We start from the raw sequence: 22,679 nt of genomic DNA, 5'->3' as shown, positions 1-22,679 counted from the left end.
ACAACGATTCCTGTATGTTTCTTCCTGAAAGATAAAGCACAGTAACAGAAGTCAGAGTGCACCTAAAATCAAGAAGCTGAGTAAGAAAATGTCAAGTCCTAGAAAATAAATCTTCCAAATGAAAGGATAAAGTCCTGATTCGGTAATAAAAGTTGTCAACAGCCCTTGTATTTAACCTGCTGCTATGGACAAATCCTATCTCTTGCTAATCTTTTTTTTCTACCACTGCACCAGCCGTACTGCACCTGATACTTGTGCCCCACTCCGCTTTCAGCACAGGAATCCTCACAGGGATGACAGCCAGCATAGCTGGCTCCATGCAGAACCCCTTGGCATTAGGAAATCACACAGATGGCAGGGAGCATCATCACATGACCATGCAAACTGACCATGCACTTCCAGAACAGACTTGAGGTGACTGCTACAAAAAGTGTGAATTCAGTGGCTGCAGCTATCCAAATGTTCCTCCTTTATTCCCCAGAAGGAACTGTAACGCAGAATGAATTAGACTTTGATCCTCTGAAGGTCCTTGGTACTCCCCTAACAGCAATATCTACTATATGTACTTATCACTGATCACAGTATTCTTTTTTCTACAGTTTATTGGCCAGAGTACTTAGAGGAAAAGGATTTAAACACATACTTCTGGAACCAAAGCTTCCCTTGTCCAGACCAAATGCCCTAACCACTAAGTGATTATGGAGGCACATGAGGTTGTAGCAACACTTTATTGTCAAATGAAAGAAAGATATTAATATCTGTATTTAAATACATTATCAAGTCCAGTAGATGGAATTTCTATGTTCCTCTTTCACAGAAATTCAATGTTTAAGATACGTGCTTTAGCTGGGAGTATGTGCAAGAAGGGGAAAAGCGGCAAATACTAAGTTTATGTATGTATGACTGTATGACTGTAGTGTATCACATCCTTCTGGATCTAATCTCTCTTCTAGATAGAGGGAATCTCAGCCCTCCTTTGAATTTCAGTACCTTTGGCAAATACCTAACTTGAAGATCTGAGTATGGCAATACCCTGAGCCCGCTTAATCCTGGTCTTTCATGAATCCAGCTCCTAGAAAACAAATGTTGTTTGTAGTTATGAAAAATACCCCATTTCAGTATTGGAAAGGCAGCAAGAGCTTTTTGAGGCTACTTTGAGTATGTTCTGTAAGTTAAATGTAACTAAAACCACTGTCCAAGAACTCTTAGTATTATTTAATATTTATGAGATTATTGTATTTTTGTATGTGCTGGTTTATGGAGAGAAGGTATGGCTATAGATATTTTATCATACTAAAATCCTAACATATCAGAGTAAATACCTGATTAAAACTGTGGAAATACTTCTCTTTCACATTATTAGTCACAAAGAAAAATACTTGATGAAATGGTTTCCATTCCTATGTCAATTTATGCCAGTGGTCTCAGCATCCTCCTGCAATCATTACTATAACCTAGATAAGCATTGTTATAATTATATTAGCTATGTTTATGTTGGAAACCATCAGATTTCTCATTTATTTTTATATTGATGAACAAATTTCCAACTTAATACCATAAACAAATTTTAAAAATTTATTACAAGCTACTTCTTTCAAGTAGTGGATTTCAAAATCAATTGAAATTTACCGTAATAATAAATCAGTGGGAATATGAAAAAAATAGTTTAATAAAATGACCAATAGTTAATTATTAAATAACTGAACATTTGTTTCTCAAGTTCAAAAAAAAAAAATCTCTGAAAAACAAGAAAATATATTTCTCTTTTCAGATATTTGGTGAATGCAAAAAAATGTTCAGGGTTTATTTCAAATAAATGTCTGTAACAACAAAACCTTTCAACATTAATGGGAAAAAAAATAACACTAACATATTTGTGCTAAAAAAAAAAAAATAAAGAAATCAGTGTTTGACATTACCAGTTTTAGAAGATGCAAATTTTTATGTACTATATTGGCCTTGAGGCTGTTTATGTTGGAAACGTAGAATTATAGAATGGTTTGGGTTGGAAGGGACTGTAAAGATCTCCTCCATATCCTGGGTGGCCAGGTCTACCATTTCCATCTGGAGAGGGACCATTTTCCCTAGTGTTTCTTTTATCATATTCAGTCAGAATCAGAGTGGTTGCAGTTCTTGCTGAGAGCCATAGGGAACATATGCAAAGCCTCCTCTCTCACCATTCTGAGTTGTCACAGGTGTTCCTTCATTTTCTGGGAAATATGACAAATCCTTCCTTCTATAGCAGGCACTGCAGTTTCTGATGTTCTTTTAATTGTGTTTTCATCAAAAGCCTGTGGCAAATTCAAAAAAAAAAAAATGTTGTAATAACGTAATATAGATATATGCATTATAAAAGAATAGAATAAAATAATTATATTAACTACAAATCACTTAATGAACTTAAATGTTGATCCAATTCTGTGGTGACTATTGTATATATAATAAAAACTTTAGAACCCAGGTTTTTATTATAACCTAGAAATTTGATAAATAACCCAACCTTCATAATTTCCTATAATTTTATCTTTTGCTTAATGAGAACTCAACACTGCAGTAGTTCAGATAACAACAGATGAGCCAGACACCAGTCTCTAACTACTTGAAACTATGTCAGAATCTAAGAAATAGTATTTGCAAACTTCATACAGTGAAAAGCAGATAACATCTTTCCAGATTACAAAGGCTATGAATATGGAGTGACTGGTTCAAGTTTTCATAGGATGAACGATTCTTCATTTCCAGATCTCTGCTTTCAAACTCATGCAGATGAGTTCAGCCTAAAAGTTAGTCTTACTACTTTGTTTCCTAGAGATTTCTTATATGCCAGTTACATATACAGCTGTTATATGACGTGGACCCCCAAATCTCCAGCTTGAAGGAAGAACAGTAAACCTACATCTGCTGTCTTTTCCTCCAGAAATACCACTAACACTGTGCAGTAAATGCAGTATAGTTCTACATAAAATCGGTTCTAACATGTGGGGTGTACATGAGCATGCAGTGCCAAGGAGCTTTTCAAGTGTTAAATACTCCTGTTGATCCACAGACTGAGAACATGCTGGATATTGTACAAAAGGAGCGTGGTAATAAATTATTCTAATAGAAGAAAATTATCAATGAATTTGAATGGTATGACAAGAGGAGAGAGAAAGCATCCTCAAAAAGAGAAACATTTTTTGAATCTTCTGCATGAGGAAAAAGACTTTAAATATGATGTGGTGATAATGAAGGAACCAGTATGGGATTCAAAGGGAGAATAACCTGACTTGACCTGTATTCACAGGTCAGGGAGCCCATTAGAGAGCCGCAGCCCACTGTTCTTACAAGCCATTTTAAGTAACCTAGGGGCTGTATTAGCTTTGGACAAACTGCAAATAGGATGACTATTTCCTGTGCCCAACATGTCTACTGCCACAGGATCAATAAGGAAAGGTAAGAAAGACATCAATTAGGCCACTTATATTACCTATCAGAAGGTGCTTATGCTAGGAGTAGGTCCAGCAGAAAGAGGGCTGCATCTTTTTCGCTGTCTTTTCAAAGAGAGGAAAAATGGGAATAAAGCATTTCACACAGATGTAAGGAGATAAAGAAGCCCGGCCAGTGAACCTAAGGGAGGATAGTGAAAGAAAGACTTAGAAGGAAAATGAAGGACTTCTGTTTCTCTTCTGACATTTAAGACATCTACTTTTCATTAGAAATCAGATAATTGTTGCATTATCTTGAGCTCTCTATTGTGAAATAGTAATAGTGTTTCTAGGTTTTGTTCTGTGGCTTTGACCCGATTTCCTAAATATCTTCTCACAACAAAGCCATCTACTCCCAACAGAATTTCTGAAACCTTTTAGGACATAGGGTTATAAATTACTTTGGCAAAATTCCAAATAAAAGATTTTAACTGATGTGAATGGTTTGACATGGACTTTTTTGTACTTTTCAGCACCATCCACAGGAGCAGGTGAACCTTTTTCTGTCTAATGTAATTTAGATCTATAAAAGTGGTTCCAACTTTATTCACTTTCCACACCATCCTTTGGATCAGAAATATAGCTGCTTAGCCCAGAATGTCAGGTAGACTCTCCTAGCCTATTCTGGAAGAGATTAAAACATATTTGATACTGCATCTACTATAAAGTTATTTCTCTGTCCCTCAGTACAACTGCTTTGAAAAAACACATTCAGAATTTCCTGTCTGTGAAGCAATACAAATTCTAAATAAGAGTCACAATTGCAGGTCTGCAAGGTGAGTTGAGTGATACAAACAGAATACATCACTTTATTCGCAGTCTTTTAGGTGTAGGGAAAAATAAACACAATGCAAGATAGCCACCATTAGAATGTGACATAAACTGTTCATTTAAGTGCAAAAAACTGTCAAAGACAAAGAATAATGCCTCACTTCTTGAGCATTTTGTATGTCCTTGGCTAAAGGAGAACTGCTTTCTAGACTGTTAAAAGGATTTTACTGTCTTAACCTGCCTGTAAATAAATTCAATTTTTTAGCTTTTTCTTCTGTATTTCAAAATGGGAAGAGAAGTGCAGTTTATTGTTATGAAAATAAGAATATATTTCACTGTGTACAGGCCATGAATAGATGGCAAAAGTCTCTTAAGGAGAATAATTTTAAGTTAGTATTATAATCATCTAAAGAATTCTTTAAATCAGAACCCTTCCCTTCTCATAATTAAATGGTCTTCTGAAAGAAACAGCTTTGTTCAAGCATCACTGGGGAAGAACTTAAGAAAAAAAAACCTGAAGGACCATATTTATATTTGTGGCTGTAAAGAAGAAAATCTTGGGTGGGGGTTTTCAAACCTGACCAAGTAAATCGGGACTTAAAATCTACATATTCCTCTCTAAACTCAAGTATACCAAAACTAAATGGTGTCATCTTCCAATATGATCTTAGCTCCCTTTAAAGCCTACTTTTCAGTGTTGACATTATTATAAATTCCAACTTTTGTAAAAAGATGTTAGTATTGATGCTTATGAGATGCAAAGAAAGAAAAGGAGATAGTGACACTGTCAAAATATATCAGTAGATCTGCACCCTGCAAAAGCAATTTTGTCACAGACTCTTTGTGAAGGTAAAGAGGGGAATGGATCAGAAAAAGCTTTTGTCCCCTAAAAGCCTTATATGCTAAATCCAAGGCATAGGTATGTTAAACCCACTTCCTCACAGGGGGACTGGAATTTCTAAACAACTTGACCTCTTAAAAAATATTTTTTACTTCCTCCTTTTTCACGTCCCTTCAGAAACCCATCTCCACACACCTGCAGGTGTGATCCCCCCAGAAAAATTAACAGGGAATAATGTTAATGAGCTTGTGTCTGAATATAGTAGAACATATCTGAACAGGTGTATCTGAACCAGTTTTTATCTGAATATCTGTACCTAAACTTATTACCATATTCATAAAGCTACAACTCTGTGGACTTACAGGGTCAAGTACTCAGAAGCTGCCACAGATCTTTCCTTCCTTTTCTCAGCTTTACTCTAGTAAAGTTCCCATAGACTAACTTCTGGTATTTGGTATATTTTATAGCTTTATTTTTATTATTCACGTTCCCAATAATCAGATTGAAAGATGATAATAGCAGACAATTCTCTAAGAGAAATCAGAATCACTCTCATATATGTTAGTTCTATAAATGTACACACTTAAATGACTATTTCAAAATGATTTTGAATTGTAAGATTGCAAAAGCATTTTTATTAAAACTATCCTTTTCCTCCTGATTTATTATAAATATTTTATTCATTGGAAAAGTAAGCCAAAATTGCTTGAAGCTACCTTCTTAAATAACTTCCAGATTGAACATGTACATTTTGCATGCAAATAGGACTGAAGAATTGTGGCTACAAATAGCTATGCTTAATCTGAATATGCAAAAATAGTATTTGCATATGTGAACTCTACTAGAAGATGAGTAAGATAGTTTAAAAAACAGACTTGATATCTGTGTTTTCTAATTTTCTACAGGATGGCAGGAATATTTATCAAACTAAAAACACGTAGGAATATCAGGAAATTAACAAATTTGAAAACTGGTGACATAAAGGGGGAAAGAATAGAATTATAATCCAGTATACTCTCACAATTCAGCAATTAAGCCACCTGTATTTTATGGAAATAAAGCTTCATGAGCATGAATATTTTTCAGAAACTATAAATAAAAAAAATATATATGGTCTTTGATTTTTTACTGAGCCTCCTATAAGTCTGTGCCCCTGTTCTGCATCTGGACCAAGTTCAAATTCTATTCCTGCTACATAAGGAAATCTGGAAGTTAAGAAGACAAATGCTGGAGAGTAAAAAGGAATAAATCAAATTAATGAACCATTCAGAACAATAAATGCAGTAAGAAGCAGACTCAGAGCAAATAAGACATTGTTCAACACACTCTTAAAATAACAAAATTTGTAAGATCATACTTGCAACAAATATCCTACAATGAAGGGAAGGGAAGGGAAGGGAAGGGAAGGGAAGGGAAGGGAAGGGAAGGGAAGGGAAGGGAAGGGAAGGGAAGGGAAGGGAAGGGAAGGGAAGGGAAGGGAAGGGAAGGGAAGGGAAGGGAAGGGAAGGGAAGGGAAGGGAAGGGAAGGGAAGGGAAGGGAAGGGAAGGGAAGGGAAGGGAAGGGAAGGGAAGGGAAGGGAAGGGAAGGGAAGGGAAGGGAAGGGAAGGGAAGGGAAGGGAAGGGAAGGGAAGGGAAGGGAAGGGAAGGGAAGGGAAGGGAAGGGAAGGGAAGGGAAGGGAAGGGAAGGGAAGGGAAGGGAAGGGAAGGGAAGGGAAGGGAAGGGAAGGGAAGGGAAGGGAAGGGAAGGGAAGGGAAGGGAAGGGAAGGGAAGGGAAGGGAAGGGAAGGGAAGGGAAGGGAAGGGAAGGGAAGGGAAGGGAAGGGAAGGGAAGGGAAGGGAAGGGAAGGGAAGGGAAGGGAAGGGAAGGGAAGGGAAGGGAAGGGAAGGGAAGGGAAGGGAAGGGAAGGGAAGGGAAGGGAAGGGAAGGGAAGGGAAGGGAAGGGAAGGGAAGGGAAGGGAAGGGAAGGGAAGGGAAGGGAAGGGAAGGGAAGGGAAGGGAAGGGAAGGGAAGGGAAGGGAAGGGAAGGGAAGGGAAGGGAAGGGAAGGGAAGGGAAGGGAAGGGAAGGGAAGGGAAGGGAAGGGAAGGGAAGGGAAGGGAAGGGAAGGGAAGGGAAGGGAAGGGAAGGGAAGGGAAGGGAAGGGAAGGGAAGGGAAGGGAAGGGAAGGGAAGGGAAGGGAAGGGAAGGGAAGGGAAGGGAAGGGAAGGGAAGGGAAGGGAAGGGAAGGGAAGGGAAGGGAAGGGAAGGGAAGGGAAGGGAAGGGAAGGGAAGGGAAGGGAAGGGAAGGGAAGGGACCTGGAAAAATCACCTAATCCAACTGCCTGACCACTTCAGGGCCAACCAAAAGTTACGGCATGTTATTGAGGGCATTATCCAAATGCCTCTTGAACACTGACAGGCAAAGGGCATCAAGTACCCCTCTACGAAGCCTGTTCCAGTGTTGGACCACCTTCACTGTAAAGTAGTTTTTCCTAATATTTTTGTATATAGATAGAACAGACCGGATGATCACTCTAGAGGTTTTCCATCAAGAACATGGGAATCTATAAAACTCATTTTCAAGAACTTCCAGCTGTTGTCTTCCTGGAATTCTGACTGCTAGCAGTGGATCTACAACAGGGAGGATAGTAAAATTATTGTGCATAGTAAAAAGCCCTGCTGGGTATACTCAGTTTGAACAATGGGTGCAGAAGTCATTGCAGAAAATAAATTTCCTGTAGGATTATTCTTTCATGAAAGTTTGGCTATATGATACATTTTCCCTACGAAAGACTTGATTCCAGCTGTGGTTTGAGGTTATGCTAAGAAAGAATATGTCTAAAAAAACCTGTTTGAATAACAGTGATGAAGGAGTTGATACTGCAAAGACGTATACACATACTGTACCATATATACATGTGAGGTGAACAGTCCTAGAAAACTAAGCAAGAATACTGATTTAATGATGTCTATAGTGTTTAGATTTTATTTTTTTTTAACACAGCATACAGGAATATATGGAGAAGCCAAATCTTTATCTTAATCCTTTCTGTCATAAAATAACAGTACAGCCATCTTGAAACTAAAGCCATCAAGGTACCAGGTTAAAAGTAAACAAATAAACAAACAGCATATTAGCTAGGAAGAACAGGTAAATGGAGATAGCAGTGCCACCAAAATTGATTGTCTATGAAGATTTAAAGAAGATTTCATTTTGTAAATAATTCGGTAGCTTTTTGATTTAAAGCGTATTTGGCAAAACCAATTGCTCTGCAGATTTAGTAAGATTAAGGTTTTACACATGGGAACAGAAATGTGTTCTCAAATTGCTTCTTATTTGATTGGGGAGTGGAAATAATCACAAAAATATGTTGCTTTTTAGACTACAACCAGGATTTCACCCAAGTTGTTTTGTCATATTACAGTACTGCTGTACTTAACTAAGTATCATTCTTCACTCTTACCATATTTGTTCTACAAACACAATATGCTTGATTCCTGACTTGGATACCATATACTTTAAAAGACAAAACAAAACAAAACAAAAAAACACAACTCACAGCCAGGGAGAATGCAGAAAAGTAGATCTTTTAAGTGATGGGAATCACCACTACAGTCTATACTATAAATATAAAACTTTCAGAATATGTGTTCATATACACACTAGCATGTATGTTACATAAGCTGAAGCAGCTAACTTATGTGTTTCGTTCACAACTAACGTGTTAATACGTATTGATATCGATAAGCATTAGACTCATTTTTACTTTTTTTTTAAATAAATTTACATTCCTAATTACTTCAGAGGTTTCTTTTGTGGTTGTTTTTTATTTGTTTGTTTGTTTTTGCTTTCTCTAATATGACTGTTTCAGAATGCTTTAAACTTCTTTTTTCTCACAAACTCCTAACTTCTGGATTTGTTCTTATTCAGATATCTTGGAAGAGCTATTCCATACTAATAATCCCATACTAAATAATTAAGACACATTTCCAAGGTTAAATTTTAATATATTCCAAAGATTTTCAATTATTAGAAAAGTTTAAATGATGACCAGTTAACTAACATCACTATCAATGACCTAATTAAAATTGTCTTGTGAACTCCAGAGTCTGCTCAGTGGTAGAGAATATGGCAGATAAAATACTACAGCACAGCAAAGAATGATTTATAGGAATCCACTTGTGGTTGTCTTTAAATGCTTTCACTGTTACATAGCAGAGAAAATAGCTTATTTAAATTTAATACGTTGTCAGAAATATTTTTATTCACAGTGGGAATGCACTATGCAATTCAACAGTGATAACTACATACAGAATTTAAGTGTGAAGCTCTGGGGACTGGCGTATTACAGTAATAATATTACTAATAAAAATCTGTAATAATGAAGGAAATTCTTAATTATGGACAATGATCTTTCAATTAGAAAGTCCCAGCATCCATAAACCAGAATGTTATTGACTGCTGCATTCTTTCACTCTGTCATTGCTTTTAACTATTGAATTAGTAGCTATGTCAAGGATAATTTCAATTAATTCATATTAATCCATGTGCTACTCATATAATTCACATACCAAATAATTCATATACTTTTACCCACTAATTCCCTCAGGAATTCAGAAGGTAACAGACAGAGGTGTGTCAAGGGTACTTTTTCTTACTAAGAGTTTTCCTATATTCTCAGATATAGTGATATTTTAGGGTGAAACTGGATAAATTAAAAGATTTCTAAATGCACTTTTAGGTGAGCTTAAAAGTATGGTAAGATGATGTATTGTAATAGTAATCAACTCATGGATACACTAGAGTAACCTTCCATTAAAAATTAAACTGAAACAATTAAAAATAATAGGCCACATTCCTCTCTGGTCTAAGTCTACTGAAGTCAATAGAGTTACATCAGAAAGAAATATGGATCTCCAGTTAAAAATAAATCTAAACTATATTTCTAAAAGCAGGAAAGTCCCCTGGCTGCAATGTAAATACATTACAGATAATTGTATCTAGAATAATGCAGAATATAGAACACAGAGCACAATCTGGGGGGCTTCCCACCCTCTAAATCCACATTCAGAACAGAGAATCATAGAATCAAAAAATCAAAGAATAGTTTGAGTTGGAAGGGACCTTAAAGATCATCTAGTGCTGACACACACACACACCTTGCTATGGCCATTGAGACACCTCCCACCAGACCAGGTTGCCCAAAGTCCCATCCAGCCTGGCCTTGAACACCTCCAGGGATGGGGCATCCAGAGCTTCTCCGGGCAACCTGTGCCAGTGCTTCACCATCCTCTGAGTAAAGAATTTCTACCTAATATCTAATCTATATCTACCCTCTTTTAGTTTAAAGCCATTATGCCTTGTCCTATGATTACGCTTTACACTCCCTGACAAAGAGTCCCTCCCCAGCTTTCCTGTAGGCCCCCTTTAGGTACTGAAAGGCCGCTGTAAGATCTCCCTGGAGCCTTCTCTTCTCCAGACTGAACAACCTCAACTCCCTCAGCCTGTCTTCATAGGAGAGGTGTTTCAGCCCTTTGATCTTCCTCATGGCCCTCCTCTGAACTTGTTTTAATATTTCCACACCGTTCCTGTGCTGGGGGCCCCAGAGCTGAATACAGTTCTCCAGGTGAGGTGTCATGAGAGCAGAGCAGAGCAGAGGGGGAGAATCACCTCCCTTGCCCTGCTGGCCATGCTGCTTTTGATGCAGCCCAGGATACGGTTGGCTTTCTGAGCTGCAAGCACACATTGCCAGTTGAGCTTCACATCAACCAACACCCCCAGGTCCTTCTCCTCAGGGCTGCTTTCAATCTGTTCTCTGCTCAGCCTGTATTTTTGCCTTAGGATTGCCCTGACCCAGATGCAGGACCTTGCAATTTTCCTTGTTGAACCTCATGAGGTTCGCACAGGCCCGCCTCTCAAGCCTGCCCCGGTCCCTCTGGATGATATCCCTTCCCTCCAGTGTGTCAACCACACCACACAGCTTGGTGTCATTGGCAAAGTTACTAATGGTGCACTCAATCCCACTGTCCATGTTGCCAACAAAAATGTTAACAGGGTCTGTCCCAATACTGACCTCTGATGAACACCACTCTTCACTGGTCTCCACTTAGATATTGAGCTGTTGATCACAACTCTTTGAGTGAGACCATCCAGCTAATTTCTTACCTTCTAAGTGGTCCATCTGTCAAACCCATGTCCCTCCAATTTAGAAACATGGATATCATTTGTTAGTTGCTCTTCCCCTATCCAACAATGCTGTAGCCCTGTCATAGAAGACCACTAGATTTGTCAGGCATGATCTGCCCTTAGTGAAGCTATGTTGGCTGTCACCAGTCACCTCATTTATTTTAATGTGCCTTAGCACAGTTTCAAGGATGATCTGCTCCATGATTTTGGCAGGCACTGAGGTGAAACAGACTGGCCTGTAGATCCCCAGGTCTTCCTTTCTTCCCCTTTTAAAAATGGGAGTTATGTTTCCCCTCTTCCAGTCAGTGGGAACATCACCAAACTGCCACAACTTCTCAAATATGATGGCTTAGCAACTCATCTGCCAGTTCCCACAGGACCTGTGGATGCATCTCATCAAGTCCCAAGGACTTGTGCAACTTTAGGTTACCTAGTTGGTCTCAAACCTGACCCTCTCCTACACTGGTCTGTTCATCATCTTTCCAGTCCCTGCCTTTGCCTTCTGGGTCTTGAAACCCTGAGGTAGACATTGAGGAAATATTTACTTCACCTTAAGATAAAAAGTTTATATTTAATGCTCAGTCAAATAATTAAGGTAAAAAGTCTCTCTCAGCGTAGTATGACTTTATTTTCTTTATTGAACATGAAATAATATGAAGAGGGCAGAAATAAAAATTCTCAGCACCACACAAAAAACATTAAATAGTATAACAGAATCACAGAGTCACACAGAGTCACAGAATGGACGAGCTTGGAAGGGACCTCTGAAGATCATCTAGTCCAACCCCCTTGCTGAGAAGGATCACCTAGGGCGTGTTGTGCAGAAAGGCATACAGGAATGTTCTGAATATCTCCAGGGAAGGAGACTCCACAGCCTCTCTGGGCAACCTGTGCCAGTGCTCTCTCACCCTCACAGCACAGAAGTGCCCTCTCATACTCAGCCAGAACCTCCTGTGCTTCAGTTTGTGCACGTTGCCTCTCATCCTGTCGCTGGGCACAACTGAAAAGAGACTGGCTCCATCCTCTCAACACCCTCCACTCAGATATTTATACACATTAATGAGGTCTCCCCTCAGTCTTCTCTTTTCTAGGCTAAATAGGCCCAGCTCTCTCAGACTGTCCTTGTACGACAGGTGCTCCAGTCCTCTCATCATCTTCGTACCCCTCCTCTGGACTCACTCCAGTAGCTCCATGTCCCTCTTGTGCCAGGGAGCCCAGAACTGGACACAGCACTCCAGGTGTGGCCTCACCAGGGCTGAGTAGAGGGGGAGGATCACCTCCCTTGACCTGCTGGCACCACTCTTCCAAATGCAGCCCAGGATCCCTTTGGCCTTCTTGGCCTCAAGGGCACATCGCTGGCTCATGGTCAGCCTGCTGCCCACCAGGACTCCCAGGTCTCTCTGCAGAGCTGCTCTCCAGCAGGTCAGCCCCCAAGCTTGTACTGGCGCTTGGGGTTATTCCTCCCCAGGTGCAAGACTCTGCACTCGCCCTTGTTGAACTTCATAAGGTTCCACTTGGTCCAGCCCTTCAGCCTTTCGAGGTCCCTCTGAATGGCAGCACAGCCCTCTGGGGTATCAGCCACTCCTCTGAGCCTACAACAGTAGGCCTAAGAAATGCCAGCCACACTATTTTCATATGTCTGTCTATATTTTACAGAATCCTGCATAAAGGCAGCAGAGTGGTCTTTGGTTCAAATCCTGGTCCTGGTGTAGTCTCTGAAAATGTCCCTGAATATCCCTCTTCCATGAATTATCCAAGAGGGTTCCGTATGCTAAGCTGCTTCTGCAGAGGATTTAATTGCCAAGCCCACATACTTATTAAACCTGAAATAATATTAGCATGAGCAGAAGGACTATTTCATATGACTATTGGTGTGTACACAGGCAGTTTTCTTAGCGATACAACTACCTTACGGTAAGAACTTTTCATTTTCATGCTGTATATCTTCTTGCTTAGGAGTACATGTAGAACAAGAGTGGAAAACCAGTTTTGATCATAAGGAATTATGTTTACTTCCTAAAAATTGAATAGTTTCTGAGTTTTGCAAAAGAGTAACCAAAAATAGTAAGAACTGAAAAAAGTCTAACTTACCCTTCCACCCAACTAAATCCACAGCCGAAAGGACAGACATTTAGAAACACAAAAAGCAGCTATAAAAATAAATAAATAAATAAATAAAGAGAGAGAGAGAGAGAGAGAATCATCTATTTGACATATTTTTGCTTTCCCTGTTTCTTTTCCTGATAATAAAAATAAAAATAAAAATAAAAATAAAAATAAAAATAAAAATAAAAATAAAAAAATAAAAAACTTGCACTTGCTTGGCGATCCTAAAGGCCTTTTGCCTTACCTATATGGGTACTTGCCAAACAAAATAGTTTCTACTTAATAATTTGGTAGGCTAATATACTGCTATTTTCAGTAACCAGTTTTGTTGTCTACTAGTTCTGAAACTATTTGTCACAATCTCATTTGTGAGTCTGAACACTTGCTGCCCACATCAAAAGCAAAGTCTGTTACATCTGAAGCATCAATTATTCTGTTTATTAAACAGCATTTCCTCCCAAAAGCCCACTTTGTATGGTTTGTCTGTTAATTTTGAGGCAAATTATAGGCCAAACCAAAAATCTTATATAGACTTAAACAGTCTTGGATTTAATTCTCCCTTAAAATAACAGTCACACAGCTGCCATAACTAGCACTTAAATTAGTGATTAACTGCATTCTTTTTTAAAGAAGCTACTGTTCAGTGATAATTTTTACATTATGGTACCATGCAGCTAGGAGTAGATTTTCCTTTTATTTTATTTCTGAAATTTTAGAGGATAAGTTTTTTTCTTGACTCAATCCTGAAGAGGACACTCCACTTGTAGAGAGGAATTTTGGGGGAGAGGCTACCAAAGTGCATCTCCTACACCCTATGTATCCTATGAAGACATACAGACATACTGTGGTACATCCCTAACCGGGACTAGAAGAGGGCCAAAGGTGCTGCCACTATACAAACAGCGTGTTTGTTCTGCTGTGACAAAGGGTACACTTCAGCCACTGGATCCAAACAGATTCTACCCGTCACATCGAGAATTTAGGCTGTGTTGACAATGCAGAGACCACGGTCTGTATAAAAGGTAAGAACACAAAGTCCTGCCTGGGATAATTTATAATCAAAAACCTGCAGATGACCCCATACAACTGTGAATAAACCAACAAACCACAGGTATTATGAAATTCAACTTACCTTGTATTTATTTACCAAAGACTGCAAGTGGGCAGAACATTTAAAAATGGAATCATATGTTTTCCCTTTGTAACTACATTTAAAGCTGATGGATTTAAGCAGTGTTCATGAAAAATAATAACGGGATTAAGGGAATCAGGCTTCTTTGTAGCTGTAGCAAGTACACAAAGGGAAAAACAAACAAACAAACATGCAAAAAATACACAAGCTGTCCCCACTTGATACAGTCTTTTTGCTGTTCATCCATATTTCTAGTTTCCATTTCACTGTTGAATTAATAAAGATTTAGTTTGGCATTATCTCAAAATAAATAAAAATATTTACAGATAAAACAGAACAATGCTTAGAAAAATCCATTATTTTACAAATGTCAGTGGCAGGTGTTCTCTGAGTAGAAAGGGAGGGAAAAACAACAACAACAACAAAAATCTACAGTCAAAATGTGGACTTGCTCTTTTGCTACATCCCACAGACTTGTATTTTCTTATTTTGACCTTCACTGCTATATATCTTACCACTTTCATTTCACTTTATTTTGTAATTCACAAGTACTCTCTATTGCTGTTCAGCTTTTTTCACCCTGTTTCTTCATGTTAGTAAGTTTCTTCTTTTTCCTTTCCCACCTTTCTTCCCCAATTTTAAAAATATTTTTAAAAGCTGTACAAATTCCTGGAATATTTAATAGACTAATACTTCTGTCTAATCACTTCCCTGGTGCTCTGTTGAAAAGAGCATTTCCAGTAAACAAATATTAAGAAATGTTGCTTCCAACAGTACTGAATCTGAAAAGCAGAAAAGATGTTGAAGTAGTGGCAAATACAGTGAAAGGATCTGTCTCCTGAGTTCATAAACTTCCATGAAACAGCAAAATAAGACTAGGGAAGGTTGAAAAAGCATTTTTACCTCCTATGGGAATATTTATAAGTGAATATTTCTTAAAAAACTGACACGATTTTTTTGTAATTCCGAAAAGCACAGAAAAAATAGAGTTGAACAGGACCTAGAGGAGCCTATTAGCCAATTTTCTGCCAAGAGATGATTAACACTACATTCATAATTTCTGACGGAAGATTGTCTAAACCTCCTAACAACCTTCAGTTAAAGTTTCAAGTAGAAAACTAATCCAGATCTTTACTATCCTTACCATCACAAAGAATTTTCCATTTAACCTGAATGCTCTTGCTGAAATTTACTATGTTTCTGTGATTCCAGATTTTTTTTCCTTTTGCAGCAGCATTTTTTGTACTTGAGAACTGCTGTTATTTTCCCTCTGTCCTCCACTTCCAGTACCTTCAACCTCTATTGAGTTCCCATTTTCTACTCCCCCCTTTAATTGTTTTCTCCACTACTTTCCCTTCCTTCCAAGAGGCCCACATTTTTCTTGAAGTGCAAGACTTCATATTGTACCAGCTAACCCACCTTGTAAAGCCGAGGCTGAGTAAAGATTAAGTGGAATTACTATTTCATGCATCTTAGCTGCACCACTAGTTATACCATGTATTAGGTCTTTTCTTCCTAACAGATTCATCTTCAACTCAACAATAAAAATGCCTAGATCCTGTAATGCAGAATTCTGCATGGCCAACTCTCATTTGTGTGGTGGGTAACTTCTACCAAAATGCTGTGTCTTGCACTTTTCCTTACACAATTGTACAACATTTTTAAAGATGGCATCTTTGCTTTCCCATGATCCTAATAAATTATCATCTATCAAAGTCTGGGCAGCAATCCTTTTCAGATTCATGTCATTTAATTGAACAATTATATTCCCAATACCATCATCTGGGTGACATGGAAAACTGCATTCAATGTTAAGAATAACCCACTGATTATATCTTGAGATATAGTTTAAACTGTTTTGTTCTCCCTTAGCTTTGGTGTTCTTCAGGGAAAGAGGAAAGAAACAGTATATGTACAGATATTAATGCATAGTATGTATGTATTCCATATATATATGACATATATTCCAAAGGATTTCTCCAGTTCTATGTGGTTATTCTTGGAGAACAAAGGTGGGACTAGGAATCCAGTCCCGTAAGTCTATCATGCAAAATGTATTTTGCATGTATGCATATAGTTCAATATAATTTAAAATTATTTGTAGAATAAACCATGCTCTCTCACCATGAGTTGAAGTCTATGCAGGGAAAGATATGAATTTTTTTTATATTTGCTGATTAGCACACTAGCTTCAAAACTACAATTTCACCTGTCATTTACAAGAACAGAACATAAATCAATAAACCATTCTTTGAAAAAAACAGATAGGAATATGGACAGCAGAGAAATGTGTGATAATCAAGATGGGGAAAAAACAAGGACAAAATATAGAATAGAAAGGTAACATGAGAACAAAAGAACAAGTGAAACATGAAAACAGGCCAATTAAAAAAACATGGGGTATAAACCATGAAGAAATTAAATCGAAGCAATAGGACAAAGTTTAAAAAAACAGGAAAAAAAAAGTCAGGAACAAAAATCAGTTGATGAAAAAACATTGAAACTAAGCACTTACTTTTTTGGTTTTAAACTATAATTCAGTCCTGTATTTTTAGTTATACATTCTCAAATCTTTAGCTCTTTATTGACAGCACAACAGCTTCATGCGGGATTTTAAAAACATGCTTCCAGACAAAGATGTGATATATCTTTCTGAATCTCTGCAGGTCCTCCCACATGCTGCATCTTTTTTTTCAGTCTAAGATTCATTAAAACTTAAGTTGTTTTGTTTTTTTGTCTTCTAAGTACATTGCCAGAAACACTGGCCTTAGTGGAAACCCTCCGCTTCAGATTTCATGATTGTGTTTAATCTTTTCTTTTAACTCTTACAAAGCTGTTTATCACACTATCATATAAAGCCCAGATTAGAATTATTAGAAAGGGTTCTTTTATCATCTGTGAAATAGAAAGAAGGAGGACAAATTAGAGGAGACAGATGCACAGCCAGATTCTCAGAAGTGCACGGAATTCAACAAGAACAGTTGCCATTTTTGTTTGTTTTGTTTTGACTTGAAAATTATAGTTATTAAATGTAAAGATAATGGGAATATACTAGGTAAACAAGCTTGGTGCAAACAGATTGATAACTCCCAATCAAGAAAAAGTACAATATAGGAACTTGCAGTATATATTCCTGTTAAGAATGATGTGATTTCCGTCCAGTTACTCACAGCAGCAAAGCTGAAAAGCTTGCAAGGCAGAGAAAGAGCTCAAGGTTCCCCACTGAAATCACTGTTCATTTCTTTCAACTCATATTGCATTTTCATATAAAAATTAACTGTGCTGCACCTGCCATGTACCAAAAGTAGATAAGCAAGCGTTTGTGGTGTGTTGTAATGATTCTTAGATGGAAACCACATCATTTTCTGTGTGATTTAAGCTTTTATTTAAAGAAAATATGAAAATGTGGTTATTAAAATAATCCTCTAAATGTGAAAATTTATTGAATCTGCAGAGTAACAATCCAAATTATGACTCTTAAGAAGATGTAATCTATTTCTATTCATTTCAATAAAACATTAATTTCTAAGTGCTAAAATGATAATTTTAAGAATCAATATTTTATCTTTTCTGACCATTTAAGAACAGATAAACAGAAACTGTAGTCAAAGTTTGCTGTGTAGGACTACAGCTTCTCTTTCAAACTTGTAGCCAGTGAATGGTCATGATGGGCAGAACATTGGAGGTATAAAGCAGTCAGTAAAAGCATTTTCACAAACACCAAATTCACATGGCAGACAGAACAGGTTTCTAAGTACTGCTGCCTCCAATGCATTTCCTAATTTTGAGCTGTATTCTCATAACACAAACAGGATTTTCTCAAAGTGACTAAGCCTGTGTGCCAGTCTGATTTAGCTTCCAGATTTTCATTAGGTCACTAACTTTGAGAGTTTTCTTTGAATCGTTCCCTGCAACAGCATAATTGTGTGGTATTCACATCAGATACAGTAGTGAAATTTTACTATCCTTGATTTGCTTTTGAAATCTGAAAATATTTGTTCTTCTTTAAATTCAGATATTTGTTTTTTTAATCTTGAAAGAGAACCACTAAAATATTATAAAAACAATCTATTCACAAAAAGTATAGATGTTTGCATACAACCTACTAGCAAGACCCTTTTTGTTGGTATAGCTTATGCTGGTTGATATCCCATTTCTGAGCACCTGATCCATGATGAGTAAGAGACAGTATTGACATAGTGACAAATCACTTCTCATACTGACTAAGCCAGAAGTTTTATATCGGACTTTATTTCTGATAACTGCATAGGTCTACAGGGCAACCACGGTCACTACAATGGCTATGTATTTTGCCATTTATGCCTCTTCTGTAAAGTATATGACTTTTTAAATGTTCCTGAAGGTACAGTGGAAGGCCTCTCTATTGATCCAGGCATTTTTCCTATAGAAGTGAAGGCAATGAAGCTTATTTGCTTTTCGTATTTACATGTTATTCTCAGGTTCTCAAAAGATTAGACTTGTTTTTTAAATTAAGTTTACTTTCCTTCAATAAACAAAGGACAGCAATTTATATGTTTAATATAAAAACACAAACCCCATGTATTTCTCCTATGCATCTATCAAAATTCTGCCAAACCACTGTATGCCAAACTCTGCATTTTCGAAGTAGCAAAGCACCTGTACATTTACAGGCATTAGTTTCTTAAACATCCATTTGACTAGACCTGTATATTCTCACTCCTCTGTCTTAGAGCTCCTCACAAGTCCACTGTATGTTATTTCCTGTATCTATTCCTATTCTACTTTTAATAATAGCAATACTTTACTTCAAGAGTTTAATCTTCACCATTCTGTAAATAATGTACAGATTTTTTATGTATAGGAATTTATTCTAATATTTTACTACCCAGTCGTTTATGAAAATTGTCACAGGACATTTTAGTCATGAGGAGTTTAAATAATATAATAAAAAAATTTAACAACTAGTTCATAAAAGCATATTTTATTTTTTTTCTGTGCTTTATGACCTAAAATATATTTTTCTTGATTACTTTAGTCATACTCATTATTTTATTTTTCTTGATTATTTTATTTACACAAAGATGTATCTGTGGACTTCTTTTATCTTCCACTCAGTGTTTGATTTTGTTTTTATGCCATATTTTCTATCTTAAAAAGAAAAAAATTAGGCAAATTTTTATTTACTTATTGCAAACCTTGTGCTTTACTTACTGCACTAAAGCCAAATATAAATTATCTCATTGATACTTTCATAACAAGAAACTGGTGTTAAACTCATTCTTTTCAGAATAATTTCAGATATAATTGCTAATTTCTGCAGTTTGAAGACTTGTAAAGCTAATGTTTATTTTTTTAAGTAGGCATTTTGTTCTTTTTTTTTTTTCTCATAACAGGATTGCCATTATTTTAATGCCATTAGCATTATTTTGCTTTTTACTTTTTTTTTTTTTTTAATATAGAGGTGAAAGAAAAAAAATCTGATTGTATGGGCCATCTGAGCATCTGAGATTTCCTTGTCTTCATATCCTACCTCTTTTGGGCCAAATCTGGATAAATTTGAACCAGGCAGTTATCTGGCTAGCTGTGTTCCCAGAGGTATTTCCACATAAGCTCATGTTGCAATTGCATATGTAAATACATGTTGTAAAAGCAATAGAGAAAGTGGAAAAATATCCTGGATTATCTGATTTATAATTTCTTTCACTCCCTGACTTAAGTAGTAGTTCTTAAGTGCCAAAAATCTCAGTGCAATAATCTCTAACATCCTCAGGGCATAACTTACACATCATATGCAGTGTTTTGCTACGCTTAAAGAAAAGGAACATAGAAGCAGACTAAAGCCATTTTGACATTTTGCTAGTTTAAGCTTGTTGTTTCACACATTCATATCCAGGAGCAACATGCTGATGGGCTGGCAGCTACAGACTCACTGCATTATTTTTTTATATATTTCTACTGCCTGCAAAGCAAGATAAGCCCCTTCCCAGTGTCTCTTCTGCTATATACTGTTTGGGCATTAGTTTCCTAAACTTGTAGATTTGCTGAGACTGACACAACGGGACTTGGAAAAATGTTGGTATTTTCCTTATAGTCTCGTGTAATACAGTGTCAGTCTTCACTGTATTGTGGATATAAATTTCATAGGACAGAGGTATCTTTGCTTTGAGAGATATCTGCTTAAATTATTTTTAAAACATTTAAAAAAGAGACTCAATGCATTTGGGGTCAAAAATACTGTATTGACTTTTAAAGAGGGCAAATACAATATTTTTTCTGTACCTTGTTATTAGAGTAATAGACACTAAAATGTACTGATGTGCAATCTTTGGTACAAATGTTTCAACTTGGTCAGCACTGCATCACTGGAGGGTCTCTGAATTCAGGAAGGCTAAGGCTCAGTGATGGATCCATTAAAGACTTATTTATGGAGCTTGCCAGAACAGTGTATCCTGTGGTTGTCCTTTCCCTAACTTCCCAGCCTGGAGAAAACGATTAATAAAAAAGAAACAGTCACTGAAGCTGTGATTCTCAAATGCGTTATTACATTGTTATTTATGAAGGTTAAATGTTTTTACTCCACTGGAGGCCTGGTACAAAAATTGAATACTAAACCTCAAGACCATTCTGACCCTTCATTTTCAGGGAATAAAGTTTGTGCTCTGTTTAAAACATTCCATATTTACTTAGAAAGAAAGTCAGTTCACTTTCTTTAAACTGTATTTTAAAGACATGAAAAAAAAAAATCTGTTGTTATTCTCAATTTTTCATTTTCAATCTAACTTTAAATCTTATTCTTTATTTTTCTGCCTGAAGGAGATTATACAGAATTACTTTTCTTTTTCTTCCATACCTGTTTCTTGATTTTCTCTTCTGTATCTGTACCTATTTCTGTAGAAATGTCCTCTTCTTTCCTTCTCTGCTTCTTTGCCTCTTTTTCATTTTCTTGTTTTCTCCAAAGTCATCTCCCCACATTTCTCAGCTAATCAGCATTTGTCTCATAACTTTTCTAGTCCATTAAATTCTGCTCACCCTTGGGAAATACTACCAGAAACCAATGGCCAGAGAAATAAATGGATTAGATAAAGATTACAACAAAATGGAACAAAATGGATTCCCAAATAGTTAATCTCAGTTCATTTTTCTAGAATTACAGTGCAGGCTATGTTAAGCAAAACCTATATGTTTACCTGTATTTTGTTATGAGCTGTGGAATTCGAATTCGACTACCTAACGAGCCAAGTACTGCCTGAATTCATTTCAAGGTCACCCACCCATGCTCTTTAGAGGATATTGCGGGAGGGAGAAGCAAGCCCCTGCTTGTTGTAATCTATTAACCACTGCTGTCTTCTGCACCTCAGACTGAACAGTTCCCCAACTCTCCTGCCTCTCCAACATAACCCTGGGGTGCCACCAAGTCCACACTGTTCTGTGAGGATTTCAGAGGTCAAAATCTGAATTATGAAAGAATCATGAAAGACTTAGTTTTATAAATTACCCAAAGGATCATCGGATCCATCTCCAATTGTGGACATACTGAAAATGCAGACAGGAGTGAACCTCCTCTAGAGGACTGGGACTTCAAAGCTGTTCCAAATGTTGGCTGCAGGGCAAAATTCACCTCTGACTCAGCTTTACACGGGGCAGATTTATAACCAGGAACTAAGTTTTTTAAAAGGCAGTGGGACTTCTGCCATTGATTCAAGGGAACAGAACTTCAGCCAGGATAGGTAATGTGTAAGCAAACATGTCACTTTGTTTGGTAGATTTACTGTTATTGTTGTTGATTTTATTAGTAGTATTAGTATAAGTATTATTTCATTATTAGTATTCCAGTAGCTATTAGAGACCTAAAATAAGACTAGAACATATGACTAAAACAATATATGAGCAAAGATTAAAACATTAGCATTAATGTGGCATAGTACTGTTTTAATTTCCCTTTACAAATATATGTGTTTTGTTCTACATACATAATGTGAGGACAAGGCGCATTCATTTTGCTTTCTGCCGGTACTTAAATATTTTCCTTGTCATTAGGTAATGGTTTGTCTGTGTATGGAAGCAATATGATGTCCTGGCTCAAAGCTTGTGTTTATGCAGCACTGAATTCAAACATTTATTTCATATGAGTAATAGAATTAAGTTTACTACAAAAAGAAAATGTGGTGTCCTTAAAATAGCACTTGCAAACTGCAAGTTCTCACTACTCCGGATGC

This window comes from Anser anser (assembly GCF_964211835.1).
Source record: "Anser anser genome assembly, chromosome: Z".
Classification (NCBI taxonomy): Eukaryota; Metazoa; Chordata; class Aves; order Anseriformes; family Anatidae; genus Anser; species Anser anser.
Note: the sequence above shows the minus strand (reverse complement) of the source record.